The 26,607-nt window shown below is 40.2% G+C and overlaps 1 protein-coding gene and 1 pseudogene across 4 annotated transcripts in view; both read left to right on the top strand.

The window, feature by feature from the left end:
* Window positions 1-26,607, top strand: part of KLHL2 (kelch like family member 2) — a 154,854-nt gene that overhangs the window by 89,467 nt on the left and 38,780 nt on the right. The gene's annotated exons all lie outside the window — the stretch shown is intronic.
* LOC122695657 lies at window positions 3,478-9,040 on the top strand (annotated as a pseudogene).

The raw sequence follows: 26,607 nt of genomic DNA, 5'->3' as shown, positions 1-26,607 counted from the left end.
ACTGTTCCTCTCTCACTGTCACCATCCTCAGTTCTGCACTGGCTGGCTGTCAGCCTGCAACACTCTCTCTGCAGCCTATTTTCTCTCAACGCCTTCAGGCCTCCATTGTTTCTTCCCTCTGCGCTTTGTTTCTCTTGCTGCCAGAAACTTAAAAATCTGTACTGCTGTCTCTCCTGAGACTCCCTCTTCCTACCTCCTTGTGACTACTGTCTTCCTTCCATAAACCCATTTGCCACACAATTCTAGGGTATTTTGAACCTTGTTCCCATTTGGAGCTCCAGGGTATCAACCTTTGTGATGACCATAAACTCTGACCAATGCTGACCATTTCCCCATGCTCTTGTATTTCTTCATAAATCTGTGTTCTCTGGTCCCAATTCTTCCAGTCATCTCTTGGCTGCTGAGCTTAGACCCAGTAGTCAGCCCTTTCAAAACTACCATCTGTGTGCCTGGTATTGCCTGAACTGCTGTGGTAACAGGTTCAGTATGATTTAACCCCTGATTCCATGGAGTTTATTGGCCAGTAATAGTCAACTCACACCCAATTTTAGCATATCCAGATTATGCTCTATGTTCTGTGAGAGCTGATCCCATGACATTTTCTTCTGCTGTCAGTTTCCTTTAGTCATTTTTCCATTTCTCTAATTTAGGCTAGGAATCACTACTTGGGGTAAACATCTGTCTCTTTAAACATCTTAATTAATACAATTAAAGTGTTAGACTAGATAACTGCTAAGTTCCCAACTAGTGCTAGCACTCCATGAGTCTTTCATTCTGAATACTATTAGTTTCTAGGGGGAAAAAAATCCATATATGTATCTCCAGCAGTTCCCATTAACACACAGTTTGGTGAAACCTGATAACAGCTAACTCATCTCAGCTAGAAAAACTGTCAACAAAGCAAAACAGACTGCATGTAGTTAACCAGGACATAGTGAAGTGAAATCACTCAGTTGTGTCCGACTCTTTGTGACCCCAGGGACTGTAGTCAGCAAGGCTCCTCCGTCCATGGGATTCTCCAGGCAAGAATACAGGAGTCGGTTGCCATTTCCTTCCCCAGGGGAACTTCCCAACCAGGGATCGAACCTGGGTCTCCGTGTTTGTAGGTTTCGTGGTAAAGAGTTTGCAGGCAGACTCTTTATAATTTGAGCCACTAGGGAAGCCCTTGTGACAAGTATTAGGCTTGTATTGGCCAAACCAATCCAAAGATATTAGAGTTTTTGTTGATAGTGGATTCAATAGCAATCAATAATGTAATTGTATCTATAAATATGTAAGGTGATTATCTCATTCTCTTCCACCCAGGTCAGATCATATCTATGAAATTGAGTTCATTTTCAATTACATGTTTTAAGAGAGAGTGATGAATTGAAGCACTGAATTCAGAGCCAGGATGATGTTGAAGACCTGATACTAGGAGTAGTTTTACAAGGAGTAGTCAAAGAATTTGTAAAATTCTGAAGAATATAATGTTCTCTGTAAAAGTTTGAGGGAATTTCATGAGAGAAAGAGCTTAACCTTGTTCTGTGGTGAGTATAAGTAGAATCAGTGTTAAAAATTAAGGAGAAAGATTTTAGTGCAACAAAGAAGCTTGTAGTAAATGCTCAAGGGTGATGTGGCTACTTTGCTCTCTGCTGATGTCTGTAAACGATAGCCAGATACCCACTGAATGTGAACATTTTAGAGATTACTCTTTCATACAGAAGTTGTGGTCAGGTCTCTTGTATCACTAAATCTTATGACTTTCCGGAGTCACTATTGAGGATTCCCAGGATTTGAGAAGCAATTTATTTTAGAGGTTATAGAGAGGAGGGGATGGAGGAAGAGGAAGAGAGGAGTTGTTTACTGGGTACACAGTTTTAGATTTTACAGTGTGAGCACGCATAACACTACTGAACTATATGCATACTTAAAAATGATTAAGTATGACTATACATTCAGCAAAAACAAGACCGGGAGCTGACTGTGGCTCAGATCATGAACTCTTTACTGGCAAATTCAGACTTAAATTGAAGAAAGTGGGGAAAACTACTAGACCATTCAGGTATGACCTATATAAAAAACCTTATGATTTTACAGTGAAAGTGAGAAATAGATTTAAGGGACTAGATCTGATAGACAGAGTGCCTGATGAACTGTGGATGGAGGTTTGTGATATTGTACAGGAGACAGGGATCAAGACCATCCCCAAGAAAAAGAAATGCAAAAAAAAGCAAAATGGCTGTCTGAGAAGGCCTTACAAATAGCTGTGAAAAGAACAGAAGCGAAAAGCAAAGGAAAAAAGGAAAGATATTCCCATTTGAATGCAGAGTTCCAAAGAATAGCAAGGAGAGATAAGAAAGCCTTCCTCAGCAATGAGAGAAGCAATGCAAAGAAATAGAGGAAAACAGTAGAATGGGAAAGACTAGAGATCTCTTCAAGAAAACTAGAGATACCAAGGGAACATTTCATGCAAAGATGGGCTCAATAAAGGACAGAAATGGCATGGACCTAACAGAATCAGAAGATATTAGGAAGAGGTGGCAAGAATACACAGAAGAACTCTACAAAACAGATCTTCACAACCCAGATAATCACAGTGGTGTGCTCACTCACCTAGAGCCAGACATCCTGGAATGTGAAGTCAAGTGGGCCTTAGGAAGCATCACTATGAATAAAGCTAGTGGAGGTGATGGCATTCCAGTTGAGCTATTTCAAATTCTAAAAGATGATGCTGTGAAAGTGCTGCACTCAATATGCCAGCAAATTTGGAAAACTCAGCAGTGGCCACGGGACTGGAAAAGGTCAGTTTTCATTCCAATCCCAAAGAAAGGGAATGCTAAAGAATGCTTAAACTACCGCACAATTGCACTCATCTCACACGCTAGTAAAGTAATGCTCAAAATTCTCCAAGCCAGGCTTCCAACAGTACATGAACTGTGAACTTCCAGATGTTCAAGCTGGTTTTAGAAAAGGCAGAGGAACCAGAGATCAAATTGCCAACGTTTGCTTTATCATCAAAAAAGCAAGAGAGTTCCAGGAAGACATCTATTTCTGCTTTATTGACTATGCCAAAGCCTTTAACTGTGTGCATCACAACAAACTGGAAAATTCTGAAAAGAGATGGGAATACCAGACCACCTGACCTGCCTGTTGAGAAACCTGTATGGTGGTCAAGAAGCAACAGTTAGAACTGGACATGGAACAACAGACTGGTTCCAAATAGGGAAAGGAGTACGTCAAGGCTGTATATTGTCACCCTGCTTATTTAACTTATATGCATCATAAGAAACGCTGGGCTGGATGAAACACAAGCAGGAATCAAGATTGCTGGGAGAAATATCAGTAACCTCAGATATGCAGATGACACCACCCTTATGGCAGAATATGTATACCCAACATTGGAGCACTGAAATATATTAAATGCTCAAAGGCCTGGAAAGAGAAACAGACAACAATAAAATAGTCTTCAGGGACATCATTACCCCATCTTCAACAATGGGTAATCTTCTAGATTATCAACAAGGAAACTAGACTTCAACCAAGCTTTAAACCAAATGGACCTAAAAGATACATTCAGAACATTACACCCAAAAGTAGCAGTATACACGTTCTTCTCAAGCACACACACAATGTTCTCCAGGATAGACCATAGGCTAGATCATAAAGCAAGTCTTAACAGATTTAAGAAAATTAAAATCAAAGAAGTATTCTTTTTGACCATAGTGGTATAATACTATAAATCAGTAATGGAAAGAAATTGAAAAATTCACAAATATGTGAAAATTAAACAACACAGTCCTGAACAACCAGTAGATCAAAAAAAGGAAATTTAAAGAAAACAGCTAAAGAAGGAGAAATCAAAAAGAAAATTGAAAAATATCTTGAAGCAAACAAAAATGAGACTGTACCATACCAAAATCTATCATTTCAGTTCAGTGGCTTAGTTGTGTCTGACTCATTGCGACCCCATGGACTGCAGCATGCCAGGATTCCCTGTCGATCACCAACTCCTGGACCTTGCTCAAACTTATGTCCATTGAGTCAGTGATGCCATCCAGCCATATCGTCCTCTGTCAACCCCTTCTCCTACCTTTAATCTTTCCCAGTGTCAGGGTCTTTTCCAATGAGTCAGTTCTTTGCATCAGATGGCCAAAATATTGGAGCTTCAGCTTCAGCATCAGTCCTTCCAATGAATATTCAGGACTGATTTCTTTTATGATTGACTGGTTTGATCTCCTTGCAGTCCAAGGGACTCTCAAGACTCTTCTCCAACACCAATTCAACAGCATCAGTTCTTTGGCTGTCAGCTTTCTTTATAGTCCAATTCTTACATCCATACATGACTACTGGAAAAACCATAACTTTGACTAGGACCTTTGTAGGCAAAGTACTGTCTCTACTTTTTAATGTCCTGTCTAGGTTTGTCATAGCATTTCTTCCAAGGAGCAAACATCTTTTAATATCATGGCTGCAGTCACCATCTGCAGTGATTTGGGAGCCCAAGAAAATAAAGTCTCTCACTGTTTCCATTGTTTCCCTATCAATTTGCCATGAAGTGATGGTGTTGGATGCCATATTAGATTTTTGAACCTTGAGTTTTAAGCCAACTTTTTCACTCTCCTCTTTCACTTTCATCAAGAGGCTCTTTAGTTCCTCTTCACTTTGCCATAAGGGTGGTGTCATCTGCTTATCTGACTTTATTGATATTTCTCCCAGCAATCTTGAGTCTAGCTTGTGCTTCCTCCAGCCCGACATTTCTCATGATGCATGTAAGTTAAATAAGAAGGGTGACAGTATACAGCCTGACATCCTCCTTTCCCAGTTTGAAACCAGTCCATTGTTCTATGTCCGGTTCTAACTGTTTTTTCTTGATCTGCATACAGGTTTCTTAGGCAGCAGGTAAGGTGCTTAGTTCCCATCTCTTTTAAGAATTTTCCACAGTTTATTGTGACCCACACAGTCAAAGGCTTTAGCGTAGTCAATAAAGCCGAAGTAGATGTTTTTATGGGATTCTCATACTTTTTCCATGATCCAGTGGATGTTGGCAATTTGATCTCTGGTTCCTCTGCCTTTTCTAAAACCAGCTTGAACATCTGGAAGTTCTCAGTTCAGGTACTCTTGAAGCCTAGCTTGGATAATTTTGAGCATTTCTTTTCTGACACATGAAATGAGTGCAATTGTGCAGTTGTTTGAACATTCTTTGGCATTGCCTTTCTTTGGGATTGGAATGAAAACTGACCTTTTCTAGTCCTGTGGCCACTGCTGAGTTTTCCAAATTTGCTGGCATATTGAGTGCAGCACTCTAACAGGGTGATAGTGGCATAAATATAAACTCGTGGACCAATGGAACAGAATTGAGCACGTGGCAATAACACCCTCGTATATAGCCAACCAGTATTTGGCAAGGAAGGTGAAAATATTCAATGAGGGATGTCACATTTCTTCAGTAAATGGTGTTGGAAGGATTGGATACTTAAAAGAATGAAATTGGATCCCTGTCTTACATCACTTAAGGAAATTAACTTAAATAGATTAAAGAGTTATCCATAAGACCTGAAACCATAAAGCTCCTAGATGAAAACAGAGAGTTTTTGTGAAACACGTGGGTGTTGATAGTGATTTTTCAGATATGGCAAAAAAAGCAAAAATTACTACATAGGACTTTATAAAAACCAAAAAGCTTCTGCACAACAACAGAAATAGTTAGCAAAATGAAAAGGCAGCCTACAAAGTAGGAGGAAGTATTTGCATCTAAAATATATGATGATCTCATACAATGCAGTAACAAAACATATTTACTGTTGCCTTTTTGATTATATGAGATTTATTCTGTTAGCAGCTTTCAACTGTGTAATGCCTTATTGTTAATGGTAATCACCACTCTATATGTTAGATCCCCAGAACTTATTCACCTTATAGCTAGAAGATTGTCCCCTTTGACCTAACCCCTCCAAGCCCTGTTAATTGCCCCAATCTACGGTGTTTATATTGATTTGACTGTTTAAGCTTTCACATATAAGTGATATTTGTCTTCATGTGACTTATTTCACTTAGCATGATGCCCTCCAGGTCCATCCGAATTGTTACAAATGGCACAGTTTTCTTCTTTGTTCATAAGTAATGTGTGTGTGTGTGTGTGTGTGTGTGTGTGTGTGTGTGTGACATCCTTTTTCATTCATTTGCTAATGGACTCTTAGGTTGTTTCCATGTTCACTGGAAGGACTGATACTGAAGCTGAAGCTCCAATACTCTGGCCACCAGATGCAAAGAGCTGACTCATTGGAAAAGACTCTGATGCTGGGAAAGATTGAAGGCAAGAGGAGAAGAGGGTGGTAGATGATGAGATGGTTAGATAGCATCATTGACTCAATGGACATGAATTTGAGCAAGTTTTGAACTGTGGTGTTGGAGAAGACTCTTGAGAGTCCCTTGGACTGCAAGGAGATCCAGCCAGTCCATCCTAAAGGAGATCAGTCCTGGGTGTTTATTGGAGGGACTGATGTAGGATGAACTGGTTGGATGGCATCACCGACTTGATGGACATGAGTTTGAGCAAACTCTGGGAGACAGGATAGGTCAGGGAAGCTTGGCGTACTGCAATCCATGGGGTTGCAAAGAGTTGGACATGACTGAGCAACAACAATATGTTCGCTATTGTGAATAACACCACAGTGAACATGATAATATAGATATCTCTTCAAGTAGTGATTTCATTTCCTTTAAATAAATACCAGCAGTGGGTTTGCTAGATCATACGGTAGTTCTGTTGTTAATGTTTTAAGGAACCTCCATAGTGTTTTCCACAGTGGCTGCACCAGTTTACCATTTCTGTCAGGAGTGTAGGAGAGTTCCCTTTTCTCCACATCTTCACCAGTACTTGTCTTTTTTGATAATAGTCATTCTAACAGTTGTCAGGTGATATCTCATTGTGGTTTTGATTTACATTTTCTGATGATTAATGATGTTGAGCATCTTTTCATGTGCTTGTTCGCCATTTGTATATCTTCTTTGCAAAAACATCTGTGCAGATCCTCTGCCTATTTTTTAATCAGATTTTTGTTTTGTTTGCTGTTTAGTGGTAGGAATTACTTTTATATTTTTAACATAGTACACCTAATCAGATGTATGATCTACAAGTATTTTTTACCATTCCAGTAGGTTGCTTTTGCACACTGATTATTGTGTCTTTTGATGCACAACATTTTTATGTTCAATATGGTCCCATTTGTCTAGTTTTGTTTTGGTTTCCTGTTCTTTTGTTGTCATATCTAAGAAAAAATTGCTAAATTAAACATCATAAGGTTTTCCCCAGTGTTCTGTTTTAGAGTTTTATAGTTTGGGGTCTTTAGGTTTAGGAACTTAATCCATTTTCAATTAATTTTGGGGTATGGTATAAGATTAGAGCCCACCCTCATTCTTTTGCATGTGAGTATCCAGTTTTTCCCAACACTGTTTTTGAAGAAACTATTGTTTCTTCTTTTAGTGGTCTTGGTATCCTTATCAAAGATCATTTGGCAATATACACAAGGGTATTGAAAGTTGTACTTTGAAGAGTACACTATGGAGGTTCCTTAAAAAATTAAAAATAGAACTGCCATATGATCTAGCAATCCCACTGCTGTCACCCTTGCCCTTCATCACCTTCACTCCCATCCCCTTGTAGAGGTAATTACTAGTATTAATTTTTGAATTTTATGTTCTGTTTTGTGGGGTGAGGGAGGATAGATAATCTATGTACATGGTTCATATAACAATACAGCACACACCTTTCTTGCTCCCTGGCCATCTTGGTGGCTGCTCCTGGTTGGGGGCTTCCTGCTCCTAAGGTAGAAAGACGGTGGCCACAAAGGAGATGTAAAAGTCACTGGGGTCAATCAACGCTGTGCTCCAATTGTTTACAAAAAGTGGAATGTATGTAGTTGGGTACAAGCAGACTTTGAAAATGTTCAGACAAGGCAAAGCAAAACTGGCCATCCTTGCCAACAACTGCCCAGCCTTGAGGAAATCTGAAACAGAGTACTGTGCCATCTTGGCCAAAACTGGTGTCTGTCACTGCAGTGGTGATAATACTGAATTGGGCATAGCATGTGGAAAATACTACAGAGTATGCACATTGACTGTCATTGATCCAGGTGACTGATATCATTGGAAGTATGCCAGAACAGATTGGGGAAAAATAAATTGTGTATAATTTTTCTTTAACTGGCTGGAGATTTTTTTTTTTTTAAACAAAGTGTACAACGCTATCCATTGAAAAAATGTTTCCACATCTGCCCTTATTTCCCTCCTCCTTAGGTATGCCCTCCTCTGTAGGTTGCTGGTTTTGTTAGTTCTTTTTATAGTTTTCCAATGTATGTTAATCTATAGTGTTATCCTTCCCCTTTCTTACACAAAAGGTAGCTGATATACTGTATACTCTGTTCAGTACCATTTCCCTGCCTCAAGTTGGCAATATTTCCTAAAGCTCTTTTCAAAGCATGAGCTTTCCTATGCTTTTTTTATAGATGAAGAATATTCCATTGTGTAATTTTACTATTTTTAATCAGTGCCAACCAATGAACTCTTTTGCCATTGTTAAAAACAATGTTACAGTGAAAAACTTGGAATGTGTTATTTCGTAATTAGTAAAGTGTGTTTGTAGGATGAGATTTCATTATTGCTGTCTGTAGTGAAGTGAAGTTGCTCAGTCGTGTCCGACTCTTTGCAACCCATGGACTGTAGCCTGCACCAGGCTTCTCTGTCCATGGAATTCTCCAGGCAAGAATACTGGAGTGGGTTGCCATTTCTTTCTCCAGGATCTTCCCGACCAGGGATCAAATCTGCGTCTCGCGCATTTCAGACAGACGCTTTACTGTCTGAGTCACCAGGGAAGCCGTCTGTAGAGCCTGTACTAATTTATGTTCCTACCAGCAGTATGAAATAGTACCCTGGTTCATAGTAGGGATTTATTTTGTTTTTCTGTTTGTTTTTAGTTTGCTCTTCATGGTTTTGTAGCTTGAGGCCAGAGAAGAAATGTTCATATATCGTTTTTATTTACAGTAGTGGTATTATTAGAGCATTTGACAATAGAAGCTAAGCAACAGAAAGACAAATACTGACTTGTACAAAGAGTGCTGCTGTTGCTGCTGCTGCTAACTCGCTTCAGTCGTGTCCGACTCTGTGCGACCCCATAGACGGCAGCCCAACAGGCTCCGCCGTCCCTGGGATTCTCCAGGCAAGAACACTGGAGTGGGTTGCCATTTCCTTCTCCAATGCATGAAAGTGAAAAGTGAAAGTGAAGTTGCTCAGTCGTGTCCGACTCTTCGTGACCCCATGGACTGTAGCCTCCCAGGCTCCTCCGTCCATGGGATTTTGCAGGCAAGAGTACTGGAGTGGGTTGCCATTGCCTTATCCACTTGTATAAAGAATATAAAATAACAAATAGTTAGCCCTAACCATTTTCTTGCCTTTCTTCCTACAGAGTTCCTTTGAACAAATTTCTACCCAAACATGTTTTCAGTTGCTTTTGGTGCCTAGAAATTTGAACATGCATAAAGGAATCATTAAATTTAGAACTGTTACTATCAGTCATGCCAGGCTTATGTTATTTCAGTGTTTTGGAAACATATTGCAAGATTTTATTCATTCGTTAAAGGTATTGATAGGAAACCATACTTTTTTTTTTTTTTTTTAATATATATTGGAGAAATGGCTTACTGTATTGTTATTGTCTAGCACTGATAGCTTACAGTGAATGATGTCAGATTTGTGATCTCTGCAAAAGATTTAGCTTCAGGCTTGATCACTCAAGAATTTTTATGTAGCAGTTTTATTAAAGTACAAAAAGGGACAGAGAAAGCTTCTGACACAGACATGAGAAGGGGGAGAGGGAGTGGCCCACTGGCTAGTCTTATCAAGGCCTTATATATTTTCACAGACTCATTCCCATAACATACATCTTAAATTAACAAGATTAGAACTAACAATAGGAAGGTTTTACCAGACCCATTCCCACAATATACATTTTAAGATAACAGTATTAGTCAGAAGGTTCTTCAGAAGGAGAAACAAGTACTCCAGCAGGATACATTGTTACATAGTTTCAGTTCAGTCCCTCAGTCCTATCCCACTCTTTGCTACCCCATGGATTGCAGCACACCAGGCCTCCCTGTCCATCACCAGCTACCGGAGTCCATTCAAACTCATGTCCATTGAGTCGGTGATGCCATCCAACCATCTCATCCTCTGTCGTCCCCTTCTCTTCCTGTCTTCAATCTTTGCCAGCATCAGGGTCTCTTCAAAAAAGTGAGCTCTTTGCATCAGGTGGCCAAAGTATTGGAGTTTCAGCTTCAACATCAGTCCTTCCAATGAATATTCAGGACTGATCTCCTTTAGGATGGACTGGTTGGATCTCCTTGCAGTCCAAAGGACTCTCAAGAGTCTTCTCCAACAACACAGTTCAAAAGCATCAGTTCTTTGGCGCTCAGCTTTTTTTATAGCCCAACTCTCACATCTATACCTGACTACTGGAAAAACCATAGCCTTAACAAGACGGACTATTGTTGGCAAACTAATGTCTCTACTTTTTAATATGCTGTCTATGTTGGTCATAACTTTCCTTCCAGGAAGTAAGTGTCTTTTAATATCTGGCTGCAATCACCATCTGCAGTGATTTTGGAGCCCCAAAAAATAAAACTGCCACTGTTTCCACTGTTTCCCCATCTATTTGCTATGAAGTAATGGGACTGGATGCCATGAACTTAATTTTCTGAATGTTGAGCTTTAAGCCAACTTTTTCGCTCTCCTCTTTCACTTTCATCAAGAGACTGTTTAGTTCTTCACTTTTTGCCGTAAGGGTGGTGTCATCTGCATATCTGAGGTTATTGATATTTCTCCCAGAAATCTTGATTCCAGCTTGTGCTTCATCCAGCCCAGCATTTCTCATGATGTACTCTGCATATAAGTTAAATAAGCAGGGTGACAATATACAGCCTTGATGTACTCCTTTTCCTATTTGGAACCAGTCTGTTGTCATGTCCAGTTCTACCTGTTGCTTCCTGACTTACATACAGATTTCAAGAGGCAGGTCAGGTGGTCTGGTATTCCCATCTCTTTCAGAATTTTCCAGTTTGTTGTGATCCACATAGTCAAAGGCTTTGGCATAGTCAATAAAGCAGAAGTAGATATATTTTTGGAACTCTCTTGCTTTTTCAATGATCCAGCGGATGTTGGCAATTTGATCTCTGCTACCTCTGCCTTTTCTAAAACCAGCTTGAACATCTGGAAGTTCACAGTTCATGTACTGTTGAAGCCTGACTTGGAGAATTTTGAGCATTACTTTACTAGCATGTGAGATGAGTGCAATTGTACGGTAGTTTGAGCATTCTTTGGCATTGCCTTTCTTTGGGATTGGAATGAAAACTGACCTTTTCCAGTTCTGTGGCCACTGCTGAGTTTTCTAAATTTGTTGGCCTATTGAATGCAGTACTGTCACAGCATCATCTTTTAGGATTTGAAATAGCTCAACTGGAATTCCATCACCTCCACTAGCTTTGTTCCTGGCTAAGCTTCCTAAGGCCCACCAGACTTCACATTCCAGGATGTCTGGCTCGAGGTGAGTGATCACACCATTGTGATTATCTGGGTCATGATGATCTTTTTTGTAGAGTTCTTCTGTGTATTCTTGTCACCTCTTAATATCTTCTGCTTCTGTTAGGTCCATACCATTTCTGTCCTTTATTGAGCTCATCTTTGCATGAAATGTTCCCTTGGTATCTCTAGTTTTCTTGAAGAGATCTCTAGTCTTTCCACTTCTGTTGTTTTCCTCTATTTCTTTGCATTGATTACTGAGGAAGGCTTTCTTATCTCTTTGTTATTCTTTGGAACTCTGCATTCAGATGGCTATATCTTTCCTTTTCTCTTTTGCTTTTCACTTCTCTTCTTTTGACAGCTATTTGTATGGCCTCCTCAGACAACCATTTTGCCTTTTTGCATTTCTTTGTCTTGAGGGCAGGCTTGATCCCTGTCTTCTGTACGATGTCCATAGTTCATCAGGCACTCTGTCTATCAGATCTAGTCCCTTAAATCCATTTCTCACTTCCACTGTATAATCATAAGGGATTTGATTTAGGTCATACCTGAGTGGTCTAGCGGTTTTCCCTACTTTCTTCAATTTAAGTCTGAATTTGGCAATAAGGAGTTCATGATCTGAGCCACAGTCAGCTCCCGGTCTTGTTTTTGCTGACTGTATAGAGCTTCTCCATCTTTGGCTACAAAGAATATAATCAGCCTGATTTCAGTGTTGACCATCTGGTGATGTCCATGTGTAGAGTCTTCTCTTGTGTTGTTGGAAGAGGGTGTTTGCTATGACCAGTGTGTTCTCTTGGCAAAATTCTATTAGCCTTTGCCCTTCTTCATTCTGTACTCCAAGGCCAAATTTCCCTGTTACTCCAGGTGTTTCTTGACTTCCTACTTTTGCATCCCAGTCCCTTATAATGAAAAGGACATCTTTTTGGAGTGTTAGTTCTAGAAGGTCTTGTAGCTCTTCATAGAACCATTCAACTTCAGCTTCTTCAGCATTACTGGTCGGGGCATAGACTTGGATTACCGTGATATTGAATAGTTTGCCTTGGAAATGAACAAAAATCTTTCTGTTGTTTTTGAGATTGCATCCAAGTATTGCATTTCGGACTCTTGTTGACTATGATGGCTACTCCATTTCTTCTAAGGGATTTCTGTCCAAAGTAGTAGATATAATGGTCATCTGAGTTAAAATCACCCATTCCAGTCCATTTTAGTTCACTGATTCCTAAAATGTTGATATTCACTCTTACTGTCTCCTGTTTGACCACTTCCAGTTTGCCTTGATTCATGGACCTAACATTCCAGGGTCCTATGCAATATTGCTGTTTACAGCATCGGACCTTGCTTTTATCACCAGTCCCATCCACAACTGGGTATTGTTTTTGCTTTGGCTCCGTCTCTTCATTCTTTCTGGAGTTATTTCTCCACTGATCTCCAGTAGCATATTGGGCACCTACTGACCTGGGGAGTTCATCTTTCAGTGTCCTGTGTTTTTGCCTTTTCATACTGTTCATGGGGTTCTCAAGGCAAGAATACTGAAGTGGTTTGCCATTCCCTTCTCCAGTGGACCACACTTTGTTAGAACTCTCTACCATGACCCATCCGTCTTGGGTGGACCTACTTGGCATGGCTCATAGTTTCATTGAGTTAGACCACACTGTGAACCATGTAGCTGAAACTCGAATACTTTGGCCACCTCATTCGAAGAGTTGACTCATTGGAAAAGACCCTGATGCTGGGAGGGATTGGGGGCAGGAGGAGAAGGGGATGACAGAGGATGAGATGGCTGGATGGTATCACCAACTCCATGGGCATGAGTTTGAGTAAACTCCGGGAGTTGGTGATGGACAGGGAGGCCTGGCATGCTGCGATTCATGGGGTCGCAAAGAGTTGGACACGACTGAGCGACTGAATTAACTAACTGAACTAACTGTGGACCATGTGATTAGATTGGTTAGTTTTGTGTGATTGTGGTTTCCAGTCTGTCTGATGGAGAAGAATAAGAGGCTTATGGAAGCTTCCTGGTAGGAAAGACTGACTGAGGGGGAACCTGCAGTCTTATTCTGATGGGCAGGGCCATGCTCAGTAAATCTTTAATACAATTTTCTGCTACATAGTTTAAGATGAGTTGTTTTGTTGTGTAACTATCAGCTCTGGTCTTAAAGAAAGTTAGTCTTAAAGATTGTTGTCACTACAACTTAGAGTTTAGGAAAAACACATGTTAAGTGATTAAAGGAAAGCAATGTAGCAAAAAAAAACATTTTTCCCTTTCTCCATCTTGAAAGCCCTGGACCCCTTCCTCCTTGAGGGCCCCAGACTCTTTATCAGCCTACCTAACAATTAGCTCTCAGCATTAACTGACTAACATTTGTGATCTCGTCTCACCCAAAGATGTTCCTTTTGAGATGGCCAGGAGACTCCCTTTATAAGTGTGGTTTGGATTTTATATGTTCTTGTAACAACTTTGTAAAGCTGCTTTTGCCCTTTCAAGTTTGACAACAGGGTTTTTTGTTTTTGTTTTTTTCTTCAGCAGATATAGAATTAAACTTTTCTATTCAAATGACAAGGCTTGCCTTACTTTAGTTCAAGATAATTGTTTATAGGTACTTTAAAGCAAACTACTCTCGATTCTCTAAAGCATTTTGAGGCATAAAGCTGAATTGTGGTGAAGTGTGGCTGGCTAACAGGGCTTCAGGTAGTAATGAATCTGCCTGCAATGCAGGAGACCCAGGTTCAATCTCTGGGTCAGGAAGATCCCCTGGAAAAGGCTAATGGGCCCATTGTGGTTTGCATATGTCTGTGCACCTGCGCAGATGTCCCGTTTTTCTGTACATCTTTTGCATTTGGATCCTTTGCAAGTGATAATACTACTCTATATATAGTTGTCCTAACCCACAGTCAAAAAGAAGGATGGTATCATGGCAACAGTGGAACTATCATCTTCAGCATAAGGTTTGAGAATGACGGTGGAGATAGTCGTAAAGAACCTGCTTGCCAATGCAGGAGATGTAAGAGACTCGGGTTCAATCCTTGGGTCTTGAAGATCCCCTGGAGGAGGGCATGGCAATCCACTCCAGTATTCTTGCCTGAAGAATCCCATGGACAGAGGAGCCTGGCAGGCTACTGCCCACAGGGTCACAAAGAGTTGGACATGACTGAAGCCACTTTATACACAAACTCACACACTTATACACACAAACACACACATAGTAAAGGTAGTAGATTAAAGCACACCCTAATGTATTTTAGAGAAGAGTTTATTAATACATTATTTAGATGTGCTGTATGTGTTCTCTTGGCTATTCATTAATACTTTCTCATTAACTGAGTAATAATTAATTCCTTCCTCTGTTCTCAGTTTCCAGTCGTACTTTGTCAGAAGCTTGAATCACCAAACTGTTTTTCATGAAAAAAATTTTTCTTATAGTACAAGGGGTTGCAAAGAAGTAAAGAGACATGTTACATGCTTTTGAAAATAATATAATAGGCTCGGATACTGCTTTTTTTGTAGATATTAAAAAAATTATTGGAATATGATTCCTTTATGATGTGTTAGTTTCTTCTTTACAATGAAGTAAATCAGCTGTATGTTTACATTTACCCCTTTCCTCTTGGACCCCCACTCCCTGACTGACCCCTCCCAGGTTCTTACAGAGCACCAGGTAGAGCTTTCTGCGCTTTGTAGCAGCTTCCCACTTGCTATTTACATGTGGTCAGTCCTAATCTCCCAGTTTGTCCTACTCTACCCTCCCTCCCCTATCCACATGGCGTTTCTCTAGGTCTGTGTCTCTATTCCTGCTTTGGAAATAGGTTCATCTATACCATTTTTCTAGATTCTGTGTGAAAATGTTAGTTGCTCAGTTTTGTCTGACTGTTTGTGGCCCCATGGGCTATAGCCCACCCGGCTCCTCTGTCCATGGAACTCTGCAGTCAGGAATACTGGCGTGGATTGCCATTCCCTTCTCCAGGGGATCTTCCTCACCCAGGGACTGAACCCGGGTCTTCCACGTTGCAGGCAGATTCTTTACTGTCTTAGCCACCAGGGAATATATATCCATGAATATGTGGTATTTGTGTTTCTTTTTCTGACTTACTTCACTCTGTGTGACAGGCTCTAGGCCCATTTATGTCTCTACAAATGACTCTATTTCGTTTCTTTGGTGGCTGAGTAATAGTCCATTGTGTGTATGTACCACATTGTCTTTATCCATCATCTGTCGTTGGACACTTAGGTTACTTCCATTTCTTGGCTATTGTGAATAGTGCTGCAGTGATTGGGGTACATGTGTCCTTTTGAATTATTATTTTCTTGGGGTATATACCCATTAGTCGGATTGCTGGGTCATAGGGTAGTTCTATGTTCAGTTTTTTAAGGAACCTCCATACTGTTCTCCAAAGTAGCTGTATCAGTTTGCCTTCCCACCAGTGGTGTAAGAGCATTCCCTTTTCTCCACACCCTCTACACCATTTATTGTTTGTAGACTTTTGATGATGGCCATTCTGATCCATGTGAGGTGATACCTCATTGTAGTTTTGATTTGAATTTCTCTTATAATTAATGATGTTGAGCATCTTTTCATATGTTTGTTGGTCATCTGTAAATCTTCTTTGGAGGGATGTCTATTTAGGTCTTCTGCCCATTTTTTGACTGAGATGTTTATTTTTTTGATTTTGAGCTCCATGAGCTGTTTGTATATTTTAAATATTAATCCTTTGTTTGTTGCTTTGTTTGCAACCTTCTCACTGTGTCCTCACATAGCATTTTCTCTGTGCATGTCCCTCTTTTTATAGTGACACCAGCCCTATTCATTTAAGGCTCTCTTGTTACCTCATTTAAATTTAATTACCTCCTTAAAGGATCTATCTCCAAATACAACCATATTGAGGGTTAGGGCTTCAAAATATAAATTTGAAGAGGGGACGTAGTTCAATTCACAGGAACAATCCATAATGTTCAGTAATGAGCCAAGAGATATCCTAGGAGTAGTGCTTTGATTGAGATTTAGAATAGGCAACTGGACACTTGTTATCTAAAACTGGGGGAGATAAAGCATGAAGGGCTGGCTTACACGTCTTCACAGGTATGAAGGAGATGTAACAGAATGGGTCACACTGGATGTGAAGGCAATCAAAGCAAGGTCTTCAATAGATAGAGTCCTTCACTTTTCAGAAGTACCTGGGGAACAGGGAGATGGAGATGTTGCTGGTATGATTATACAGTTTCCCCTCACAACACCTCAACTTTCTTTTATTCCTACTTGATTCAGTGGTCCTAGGAGTAGGGCTGCAATTACAGGGGCCAGAAGCAGGGCTAATTCCTAAGCAAGAAACTTTAACTCTACTTTTAAACTTTTACACCAGAATTCCTAAAGGCCTAATGACAGGTTGTGTGTTCACCTCATCTGGCAAAATTGGGGTTGACAGTGAACACAGCTATATTACCTAGTGGTTGTGATAGACCACTAGAATGATACTCTGTGTAAATGAGAGAGGGCTGAAGGGGAAGCATTTGGTAGACTGGTGTTGCTCCTGGCAGCCTGAACCAGCACAGTGGCCACACTTTGAAAAGTGTCCCTTCCAGAAGTGGAAAAGTTTGGGTCAAATTCAGTGATAAATGGAGAAAAGGAGAAATATAGCCGAGAGTTCATCTTTCAGTGTCCTATCTTTGTGCCTTTTCATACTGTTCATGGGGTTCTCAAGGCTAGAATACTGAAGTAGTTTGCCATTCCCTTCTCCAGTGGACCATGTTTTGTCAAAACTCTCCACCATGACCCGTCCGTCTTGGGTGGCCCTACACGGCATGGCTCATAGTTTCATTGAGTTAGACCAGGCTGTGGTCCTTGTGATCAGTTTGGTTCGTTTTCTGTGATTGTAGTTTTCATTCTCTCTGCCTTCTGATGGATATGGATAAGAGGCTTATGGACAGGGAGTTGGTGATGGATAGGACGCCTGGTGTGCTGCCGTCCATGGGGTCACAAAGAGTCCGATATGACTGAGTGCTGGACTGAACTGATAGCTGAGAGTAAAAGAATGAATAAATAGGGCATACAACAAGAGAAGTCATTCCATTGGTGCCCTGAGAGGCTCAAGGTAAGAGATGATACTGTATCTTAATTCAGTTTTGGCAGATGTTGCAAAGAATGCAGCCATATATTGCCAAGACTGCTCCTCCTTTTGGAACCTGAGAAGATGAAAGCCTGCAAACCGAGTGACTTTGCTTTGGGAGATCGACTGAACCAATTGTTGATGACTGAGTAGGACTCTAGTAATGTGCCAGTATCTTTTGAGTATTTTACTTCAGAAAGAACACTTCACAGGACATCTACTCTGTTTACAAATTTTAAATCTACAGTGTATTATGTTGACCATATAGTGTTGTATGTAAGTTACATCTGTCGTATCATACAGTGTATCATAATACAATGTATTGTTGCTAAGGTTATATTTCTGTTGCTGGTCAAATATATCGGGGAATTGAGTTAAAGGCTTTTCAGGATATAATACTGATGGCAGAGAGTTCCCTGGTGATCCAGTGGTTAGGACTCTGCTCTCACTGCTGAGGGCCTGGGTCTGTTGTTGGGGAACTAAGATCTCACAAGCCACTCAGTGCAGCCAAAAAATAAAAGAGATGGCAAATGAGTAGTTTGAGGGAAAACTGATTCAGCTATCCATCAGCTAAGTTTATTATAAAGTACAAATAGAGGTAGATCAAAGAAGAAGTTGGTATACAAATACAAAAATGTATGTAATGGCTTTATAAGATGGGCTTGTTTTTTACTGTTGTCATGTGTCATATAAATGCTATACTGAAAGTAGATTCCCACATAAATATATTTTGCTCTCAAAGAGCCTTCGGTAAAGGCCAGGTACAGATTGTGTAGTAAGATTTGAACCTCAGGCAGAGAAATGTCTCTTCTTTGACTCAGTTTCTAGGAGGTAATCTCTAGACCCTTGGAATGTTATGTTGATAGGAATGTCTTCATTTACCCCAAGGCCTTGTGATAGTAATTATGTAAGTAGATCAGTCAGTTCAGTTCAGTCGCTCAATCGTGTCCGACTTTTTGCGACCCCATGAGTTGCAGCACGCCAGGCCTCCCTGTCCAAAACAAACTCCCGAAGTTTACTCAAACTCATGCCCATTGAGTCAGTGATGCCATCCACCCATCTCATCCTCTGTCATCCCCTTCTCCTCCTGCACCCAATCCCTCCCAGCATCAGGGTCTTTTCCAATGAGTAATCTCTTCGCATGAGGTGGCCAAAGTATTGGAGTTTCAGCTTCAGCATCAGTCCTTCCAATGAACAGCCAGGACTTATCTCTTTCAGGATGGACTGGTTGGATCTCCTTACAGTCCAAGGGACTCTCGAGAGTTTTCTCCAACACCACAGTTCAAAACCATCAATTTTTCGGTGCTCAGCTTCTTCACAGTACAATTCTCACATCCATACATGACCACTGGAAAAACCATAGCCTTGACCAGACGGACCTTTGTTGGCAAAGTGATGTCTCTGCTTTTTAATATGCTATCTAGGTTAGTTATAACTTTCCTTCCAAGGAGTAAGCGTCTTTTAATTTCATGGCTGCAGTCACCATCTGCAGTGATTTTGGAGCCCAAAAAAATAAAGTCTGACACTGTTTCCACTGTCTCCCCGTCTATTTCCCATGAGGTGATGGGACCAGATGCCATGATCTTAGTTTTCTGAATGTTAAGCTTTAAGCCAAATTTTTCAGTCGCCTCTTTCACTTTCATCAAGAGACTTTTTAGTTTCTCTTCACTTTCTGCTGTAAGGGTGGTGTCATCTGCATATCTGAGGTTATTGATATTTCTCCCTGCAATCTTGATTCCAGCTTGTGCTTCTTCCAGCCCAGCATTTCTCATGATGTACTCTGTATATAAAGTTAAGTAAGCAGGGTGACAGTATACAGCCTTGACGTACTCCTTTTCCTATTTGGAACCGTCTGTTGTTTCATGTCCAGTTCTAACTGTTGCTTCCTGACCTGCATACAGGTTTCTCAAGAGGCAGGTCAGGTGGTCTGGTATTCCCATCTCCTTCAGAATTTTCCACAGTTTATTGTGATCCACACAGACAGAGGCTTTGGCGTAGTCAATAAAGCATATTTCTGGATGTTTTCAGGAGCTCTCTTACTTTTTCGATGATCCAGCAGATATTGGCAATTTGATCTCTGCTTCATCTGCCTTTTCTAAAACCAGCTTGAACATCTGGAAGTTGTCGGTTCACGTATTGCTGAAGCCTGGCTTGGAGAATGTTGAGCATTACCTTACTAGCATGTGAGATGAGTGCAATTGTACGGTAGTTTGAGCATTCTTTGGCATTGCCTTTCTTAGGGATTGGAATGAAAACTGACCTTTTCCAAGTCCTGTGGCCACTGCTGAGTTTTCCAAATTTGCTGGCATATTGAGTGTAGCACTTTCACAGCATCATCTTTCAGGATTTGAAATAGCTCAACTGATGGAATGCCATCACTTCCACTACCTTTGTTCGTAGTGATGCTTTCTAAGGCCCACCAGACTTCACAGTTCAGAATGTCTGGCTCTAGGTGAGTTACCACACCATTGTGATTATCTGGGTCATGAAGATCTTTTTTGTACAGTTCTTCTGTGTATTCTTGCCACCTCTTCCTAATATCTTCTGACTCTGTTAGGTCCATACCATTTCTGTCCTTTATTGAGCCCATTTTTGCATGAATTGTTCCCTTGGTAACTCTAATTTTCTTGAAGAGATCTCTAGTCTTTCCCATTCTGTTGTTTTCCTCTATTTCTTTGCATTGATCGCTGAGGAAGGCTTTCTTATCGCTCCTGGCTATTCTTTGGAACTGTGCATTCAAATGGGAATATCTTTCCTTTTTTCCTTTGCTTTTCGCTTCTCTTCTTTTCACAGCTATTTGTAAGGCCTCCTCAGACAACCATTTTGCCTTTTTGCATTTCTTTTCTATGGGGATGGTCTTGATCCCTGTCTCCTGTACAATGTCACGAACCTCCATCCATTGTTCATCAGGCTCTGTGTCTATCAGATCTAGTCCCTTAAATCTATTTCTCACTTCCACTGTATAGTCAGAAGGGATTTGATTTAGGTCATACATGAACGGTCTAGTGGTTATCCCTACTTTCTTCAGTTTAAGTCTGAATTTGGCAATAAGGAGTTCATGATCTGAGCCACAGTCAGCTCCTGGTCTTATTTTTGCTGACTGTATAGAGCTTCTCCATCTTTGGCTGCAAAGAATATAATCAATGTGATTTCGGTGTCGACCATCTGGTGATGTCCATGTGCAGAGTCTTCTCTTGTGTTGTTGGAAGGAGGGTATTTACTATGACCAGTGCATTCTCTTGGCAAAACTCTATTAGCCTTTGCCCTGCTTCATTCTGTACTCCAAGGCCAAATTTCCCTGTTACCCCAGGTGTTTCTTGACTTCCTACTTTTGCATTCCAGTCCCCTATAATGAAAAGGACATCTTTTTTGGGTGTTTAAGTCTCTCAGTTGTGTCCGACTCTTTGCGACCCCGTGGACTGTAGCCCACCAGGCTCCTCCGTCCATGGGATTCTCCAGGCAAGAATACTGGAGTGGGTCAGATAGTAATTGTGTGATTTGCCCAGGACCTCAGAGCCACACCCACAGCATGAGGAAGGGCGTGGACTTTCAGTTTTACAGCTTGACTTCGTCAGGATTGGAAGTGGAGGTGGTCAAATCAGCCCTGATGGGCTGGCAACTATGCATGCAAGATGGACCCCTATTTAACGCTCTTGACACCAAGGCTTCGTTGGGTTTCCTGTTTGGCAAAGTTCATGCTTTTTTCACACATCATTACCAGGAGAATCTTGCTCCCTTGATTCTATGAAAAACACAACTGGAAGCTCTGAATTTAGCTTTCTGGACTCTTCCCTGTATGCTTTTTCCTTTGGCTGATGTTAATCTCCATCCTTTCGCTATAATAAAATAAAACTAAGTAACACACATATGCACATTCACACACACGTACAAAAACTTTCCCACAAATGATTTTATATAATAACCTTTTTCTCCCTACCCTTTCCCTGTTCTCTCTCCCCTCTGATAACCACTAGTTTGTTCTTTAAATCTGTGAGCCTGTTTCTTTTTGTTTCATTCACTAGTTGTATGTTTTAGATTCCACATATAAGTGATATCGTACAGGATTTATCTTTCTCTGACTTGCTTTACTAAGCATAATGCCTTTCAGGTCTATTCATTTTGCTGCAGATGGAAAGTTTTCATTCTTTTTTGTGACTGAGTAAATTCCATCATATGTGTGTGTGTATACATACAAATATATAGATATATACACACCCCACATCTTCATCCATTCATCTGTTGATGGACACTTAAGTCACTTCCATATCTTGGCAATTGTAAATAATGCACTCTTAAACATTGGGGTGCATGGATCTTTTCAAATGAGTGTTCTTGAGGTTTGTTTTTTGTTTTTTTTTGGATATTTACCCTGGAACACAATTGCTAGGTCATATGGTAGGCCATATGGTAATTGTGTTTTTAATTTTCTGCAAAACCTCCATTCTGTTTTTCACAGTGGCTGCACCAATTTTGCCTTTTTGTGGAATTTACATTCCACAAACAGTGAGCAAGGATTCCTTTTTCTCTACATTCTTGCCAACATTTGTTATTTCTGTTCTTTTTCAATGATGGTCTTTCTGACTAGTGTGAGCCGATACTTCATTGTGGTTTTGATTTGCTCCTGATGATTAGCAATGTTGGGTATTTTTCATGTGTTTATTGGCCATCTGTATGTCTTCTTTGGAAAAATGTTCAGTTTTTCTGCCCATTTTTAATTGGATTTGTCTTTTTGATGTTGACTTGTATCAACTGTTTATATGTGTTGGATATTAACCCCTTATTGATCATATTGTTTGCAAATGTTTTTTCCTACTCAGAACGTTGTTGTTTAGTTTGTTTATGGTCTCATTTGCTGTCCAGAAGCTTTTAAGTTTAATTACGTCCCTTTTGTTTTTGCTTTTGCTTTCTTTGCTTTAGGAGACAGATAAAAAAAGAAATATTGCTGCCATTTATGTCAGAGTAATCTGCCTATTTTCTTTTAGTAGTTTTATAGTGTCTTTTCTTACATTTAGATCTTTAATCTATTTTAAGTTTATTTTTGTATGTGGTGTTAGAGAGTGTTCTAATTTTATTCTTTTACATGTAGCTGTCCAATTTTCCCAGAACCACTTATTGAAGACACTGTCTTTTCTGCATTGTTCATTCCTGCCTCTGTCATAGATTAATTGACCATAAATGTGTGGGGTTTTGTGCTCTCTCTTCTGTTCCATTGATCTCTTTGTGTTTTTATGCCATTAGCATAGCATTTTGATTACTACAGCTTTGTAGTGTAGTCTGAAACCAGGTCTGTTCTTCTTTCTCAAGATGGTTTTGGCTATTTTGGGGTATTTTGTGTTTCTATAGAAATTTTAAAATTATTTATTCTAGTTCTGTGAAAAATGCCCTTTTGCTTTGATAGGGATTACATTGAATCCGTGGATTGTCTTGGGTAGTATGGTCATTTTAGCACTATTCTTCCAATTAATGATCATGGCATATCTTTCATCTGTTTGTGTTGCCTTTCATTTCTTTCATCTGTGTCTTATAGTTTTCCAAGTATAGATCTTTTATCTTATTATCTTTTCTGACCTCAATACTATGATACTAGAAGTTAAGTACAGGGAAAAAAAACTCTAAAAATAACAAACATATGGAGGCTTAAATGATAAGCTGCTAAACAATCAATGGGTCAGTGAAGAAATCAAAGATGAAATTTAAAAAAAAGTACCTGAAGACAAATGAAAATGAACACACAGTGATCCAGGACCTGTGGGAAACAGCAGAAGCAATTCTAAAGGAAAATTTATAGCAATACAAGCTTACCCCAGGAAACAAGAAACGTTTCAAATAAGCAACCCAATCTTATACCTAAAGGAACTAGAAAGAGAAAAACAGACAAAATCCAAAGTTAGTAGAAGGAAAGAAATTATAAAGATTAGAGCAGAAATAAATAAAATAGAGGCTAAAGAAAAAAAATAGAAAAGATCAATGAAACTAAAGCTGGCTTTTTGAAAAAGCAAGCAAAATCAATAAATCTTTAGCCAGACTCATCAAGAAAAAAGAGAAAGGACCCAGATAAATAAAATCAGACATGAAAAAGGAGAAGTTACAACCAGCACCACAGAAATGCAAAAAAAAAAAAAAAAATTATGAGGCTACCTTAAGGAACTATATAACAATACAATGGACAACCTAGAAGAAATGCAGAAGTTCTTAGAAAAGTATAATCTCTCAAGACTGAACAAGGGAAAAATAGAAGATATGAACAGTCAATTACAAGTAATGACATTCAATCAGTATTTTTAAAACTTCTAGAAAACAAAAGTCCAGGACCATATGGCTTTATAGGTGAATTCTATAAAACACGTAGAGAAGAGTTAACACCTGTCCTTCCCAAGCTGTTCCAAAAATATGCAGAGGAAGGAATACTTCTAAAGTCATCCTGTGAGGGCATCTGAAACCAAAACCAGACAAAGATATCACACACAAAAAAGAGAATTACAGACCAAAATCACTGATGAACATAGATGTAAAAATCCTCAACCAAATACTACCCAACCAACTCCAATAGTACATTTGTAGTTGTTCAGTCGTGTCCAACTCTTTGCAGCCCCATGAATTGCAGCACACCAGGTTTCCCTGTCCCTCACCATCTCCTGAAGCTTGTTCAAACTCATGTCCTTTGAGTTGGTGATGCCATCCAACTATCTCGTCCTCTGTCGTCCCCTTCTCCTCCTGCCTTCAATCTTTCCCAGCGTTAGGGTCTTTACCAATGAATCGGTTCTTTGCATCAGATGGTCAGTGTATTGGAGCTTCACTTTCAGCTAAAGTCCTTATTAATACCATCACATCAGAAAGAATGCATGCTTTCAATGTTTTTAGCTTGATACTGAATAAATTGGTTAAACTTTTAAGGTTGATAGGATCATCCAGAGCAAACATGGGCTGATAAGAAACAATATGGAGATTCCCTGGCACCTCAGTGATAAAGAATCCACCTGTCAGTGCAGGAGACACAGGTTCAATCCCTAGTCCAGGAAGATCCACATGCTTCGGAGATCTAAGCCTGTGTGTCACAGCTATTGAGTCTGTGCTCTGGAGCATGGGAGCCATAACTACTGAAGCCCACACACCCTAGAGCCCGACAATGAGAAGTCTGTGCACAGCAACTGGAGAGTGGCCCCCACTCCTTGCAACTAAAGAAAAGCCTGCACAGAAACAAAGACCCAGCTCAGCCAAAAATAAACAAATGTTAAAAAATAAGAGAGAAACTTCAAAGCACAAATGAGGAACAACAAAAAATCCCAATAGGAACTGGAGACCAAGGCTTCAGAATATATAAAGTAGCAGATTATTAGCAATGTCAAGTATAAGCTGTTTTGGAAACAGTTTAGTGAGGATTGTGTCCGGGATAGTGGCCCTAGGGTATCCCCAAGTCCTGTTGGCCTGTGGGATGATCAGGCCAGACAAATTGTGTGAATCGCTGTAGGTAGGTAAGTGGAATCTTCAGGTTTAGTGGGAAAGATCAGTTAATGCTCATGTTAGGTGACATTAAATTAAAAATATTTTTCACAGGACAAACTTTTGTAATCAAAGACATTTAAAGTGTCCCAGAGTGCTTTTCAGTGACTAAGCCAGTATTCTAGTGTTTCTGGGTGCATGTGGTATATTACAGAAAGAGTTCTGTCGTGCTGCCTGTCAATTAATACAGCAGAACATTTGAAGATTGATGCTGTTAAATAGAGTTCAGTCCAGTTCAGTTGCTCAGTCATGTCCAACTCTTTGCAACCCCATGAACCACAGCACACCAGGCCTCCCTGTCCATCACCAACTCCCGGAGTCCACCCAAACCCATGTCCATTGTGTCAGTGATGCCATCTAACCATCTCATCCTCTGTCGTCCCCTTTTCCTCCTGCCCTCAATCTTTCCCAGCATCAGGGTCTCTTCAAATGAGTCAGCTCTCCGCATCAGGTGGCCAAAGTATTGGAGTTTCAGCGTCAACATCAGTCCTTCCAATAAACACCCAGAACTGATCTCCTTTAGGATGGACTGGTTGGATCTCCTTGCAGTCCAAGGGACTCTCAAGAGTCTTCTCCAATACCACAGTTCAAAAGTTGCTCAAATTCATGTCCATGATGCTGTCTAACCATCTCATCATCTACCACCCTCTTGTCCTCTTGCCTTCAACCTTTCCCAGAATCAGAGTCTTTTCCAGTGAGTCAGCTCATTGCATCTGGTGGCCAGAGTATTGGAGCTTCAGCTTCAACATCAGTCCTTCCAATGAATAGTCAGGGTTGATATCCTTTAGGATTGACTGGTTTGATCTCCTTGCAGTCCAAGGGACTCTCAAGAATCTTCTCCAAAACCACAATTCAAAAGCATCAATTCTTTGGTGCTCATCCTTTATGGTCCAACTCACATATCTACATGACTACTGGAAAAACCATAGCTTTGACTATACAGACCTTTGTTGGTAAAGTAATGTCTCTGCCTTTTAATATACTCCCTAGGTTTGTCATAGCTTTTCTTCCAAGGGGCAAGCATCTTTTAAGTTCTTGGCTGTAGTCACTGTTCACAGTGATTTTGGAGTCCAAGAAAATAAAATCTGTCACTGCTTCCACTTTTTTCCGTTCTCTTGCCATGAAGTGATGGGACCGTTGCCATGATCTTCATTTTTTTGAATGTTGAGTTTTAACCTAGCTTTTCACTCTCCTCTTTCACTGTCATCAAGAAGCTCTTTAGTTCTTCTTCACTTTTTGTCATTAGATTGATACCATCTGCATGTTGAGGTTTTTGATATTTTCTCCTGGCAGTCTTGATTCCAGTTTGTGATTCATCCAACCCACAGCTTTTCATGATGTACTCTGCATATAAGTTAAATAAGCAAGGCGATGATATACAGCCTTGTCATTCTCCTTTCCCAATTTTGAACAAGTCCACTGTTCCATGTCCAGTCCTAACTGTTACTTCTTGACTCA

The sequence above is a fragment of the Cervus elaphus genome, chromosome 5 (assembly GCF_910594005.1).
Source record: "Cervus elaphus chromosome 5, mCerEla1.1, whole genome shotgun sequence".
Lineage (NCBI taxonomy): Eukaryota > Metazoa > Chordata > Mammalia > Artiodactyla > Cervidae > Cervus > Cervus elaphus.
Note: the sequence above shows the minus strand (reverse complement) of the source record. Positions and strands in the feature narration are given on the sequence as shown.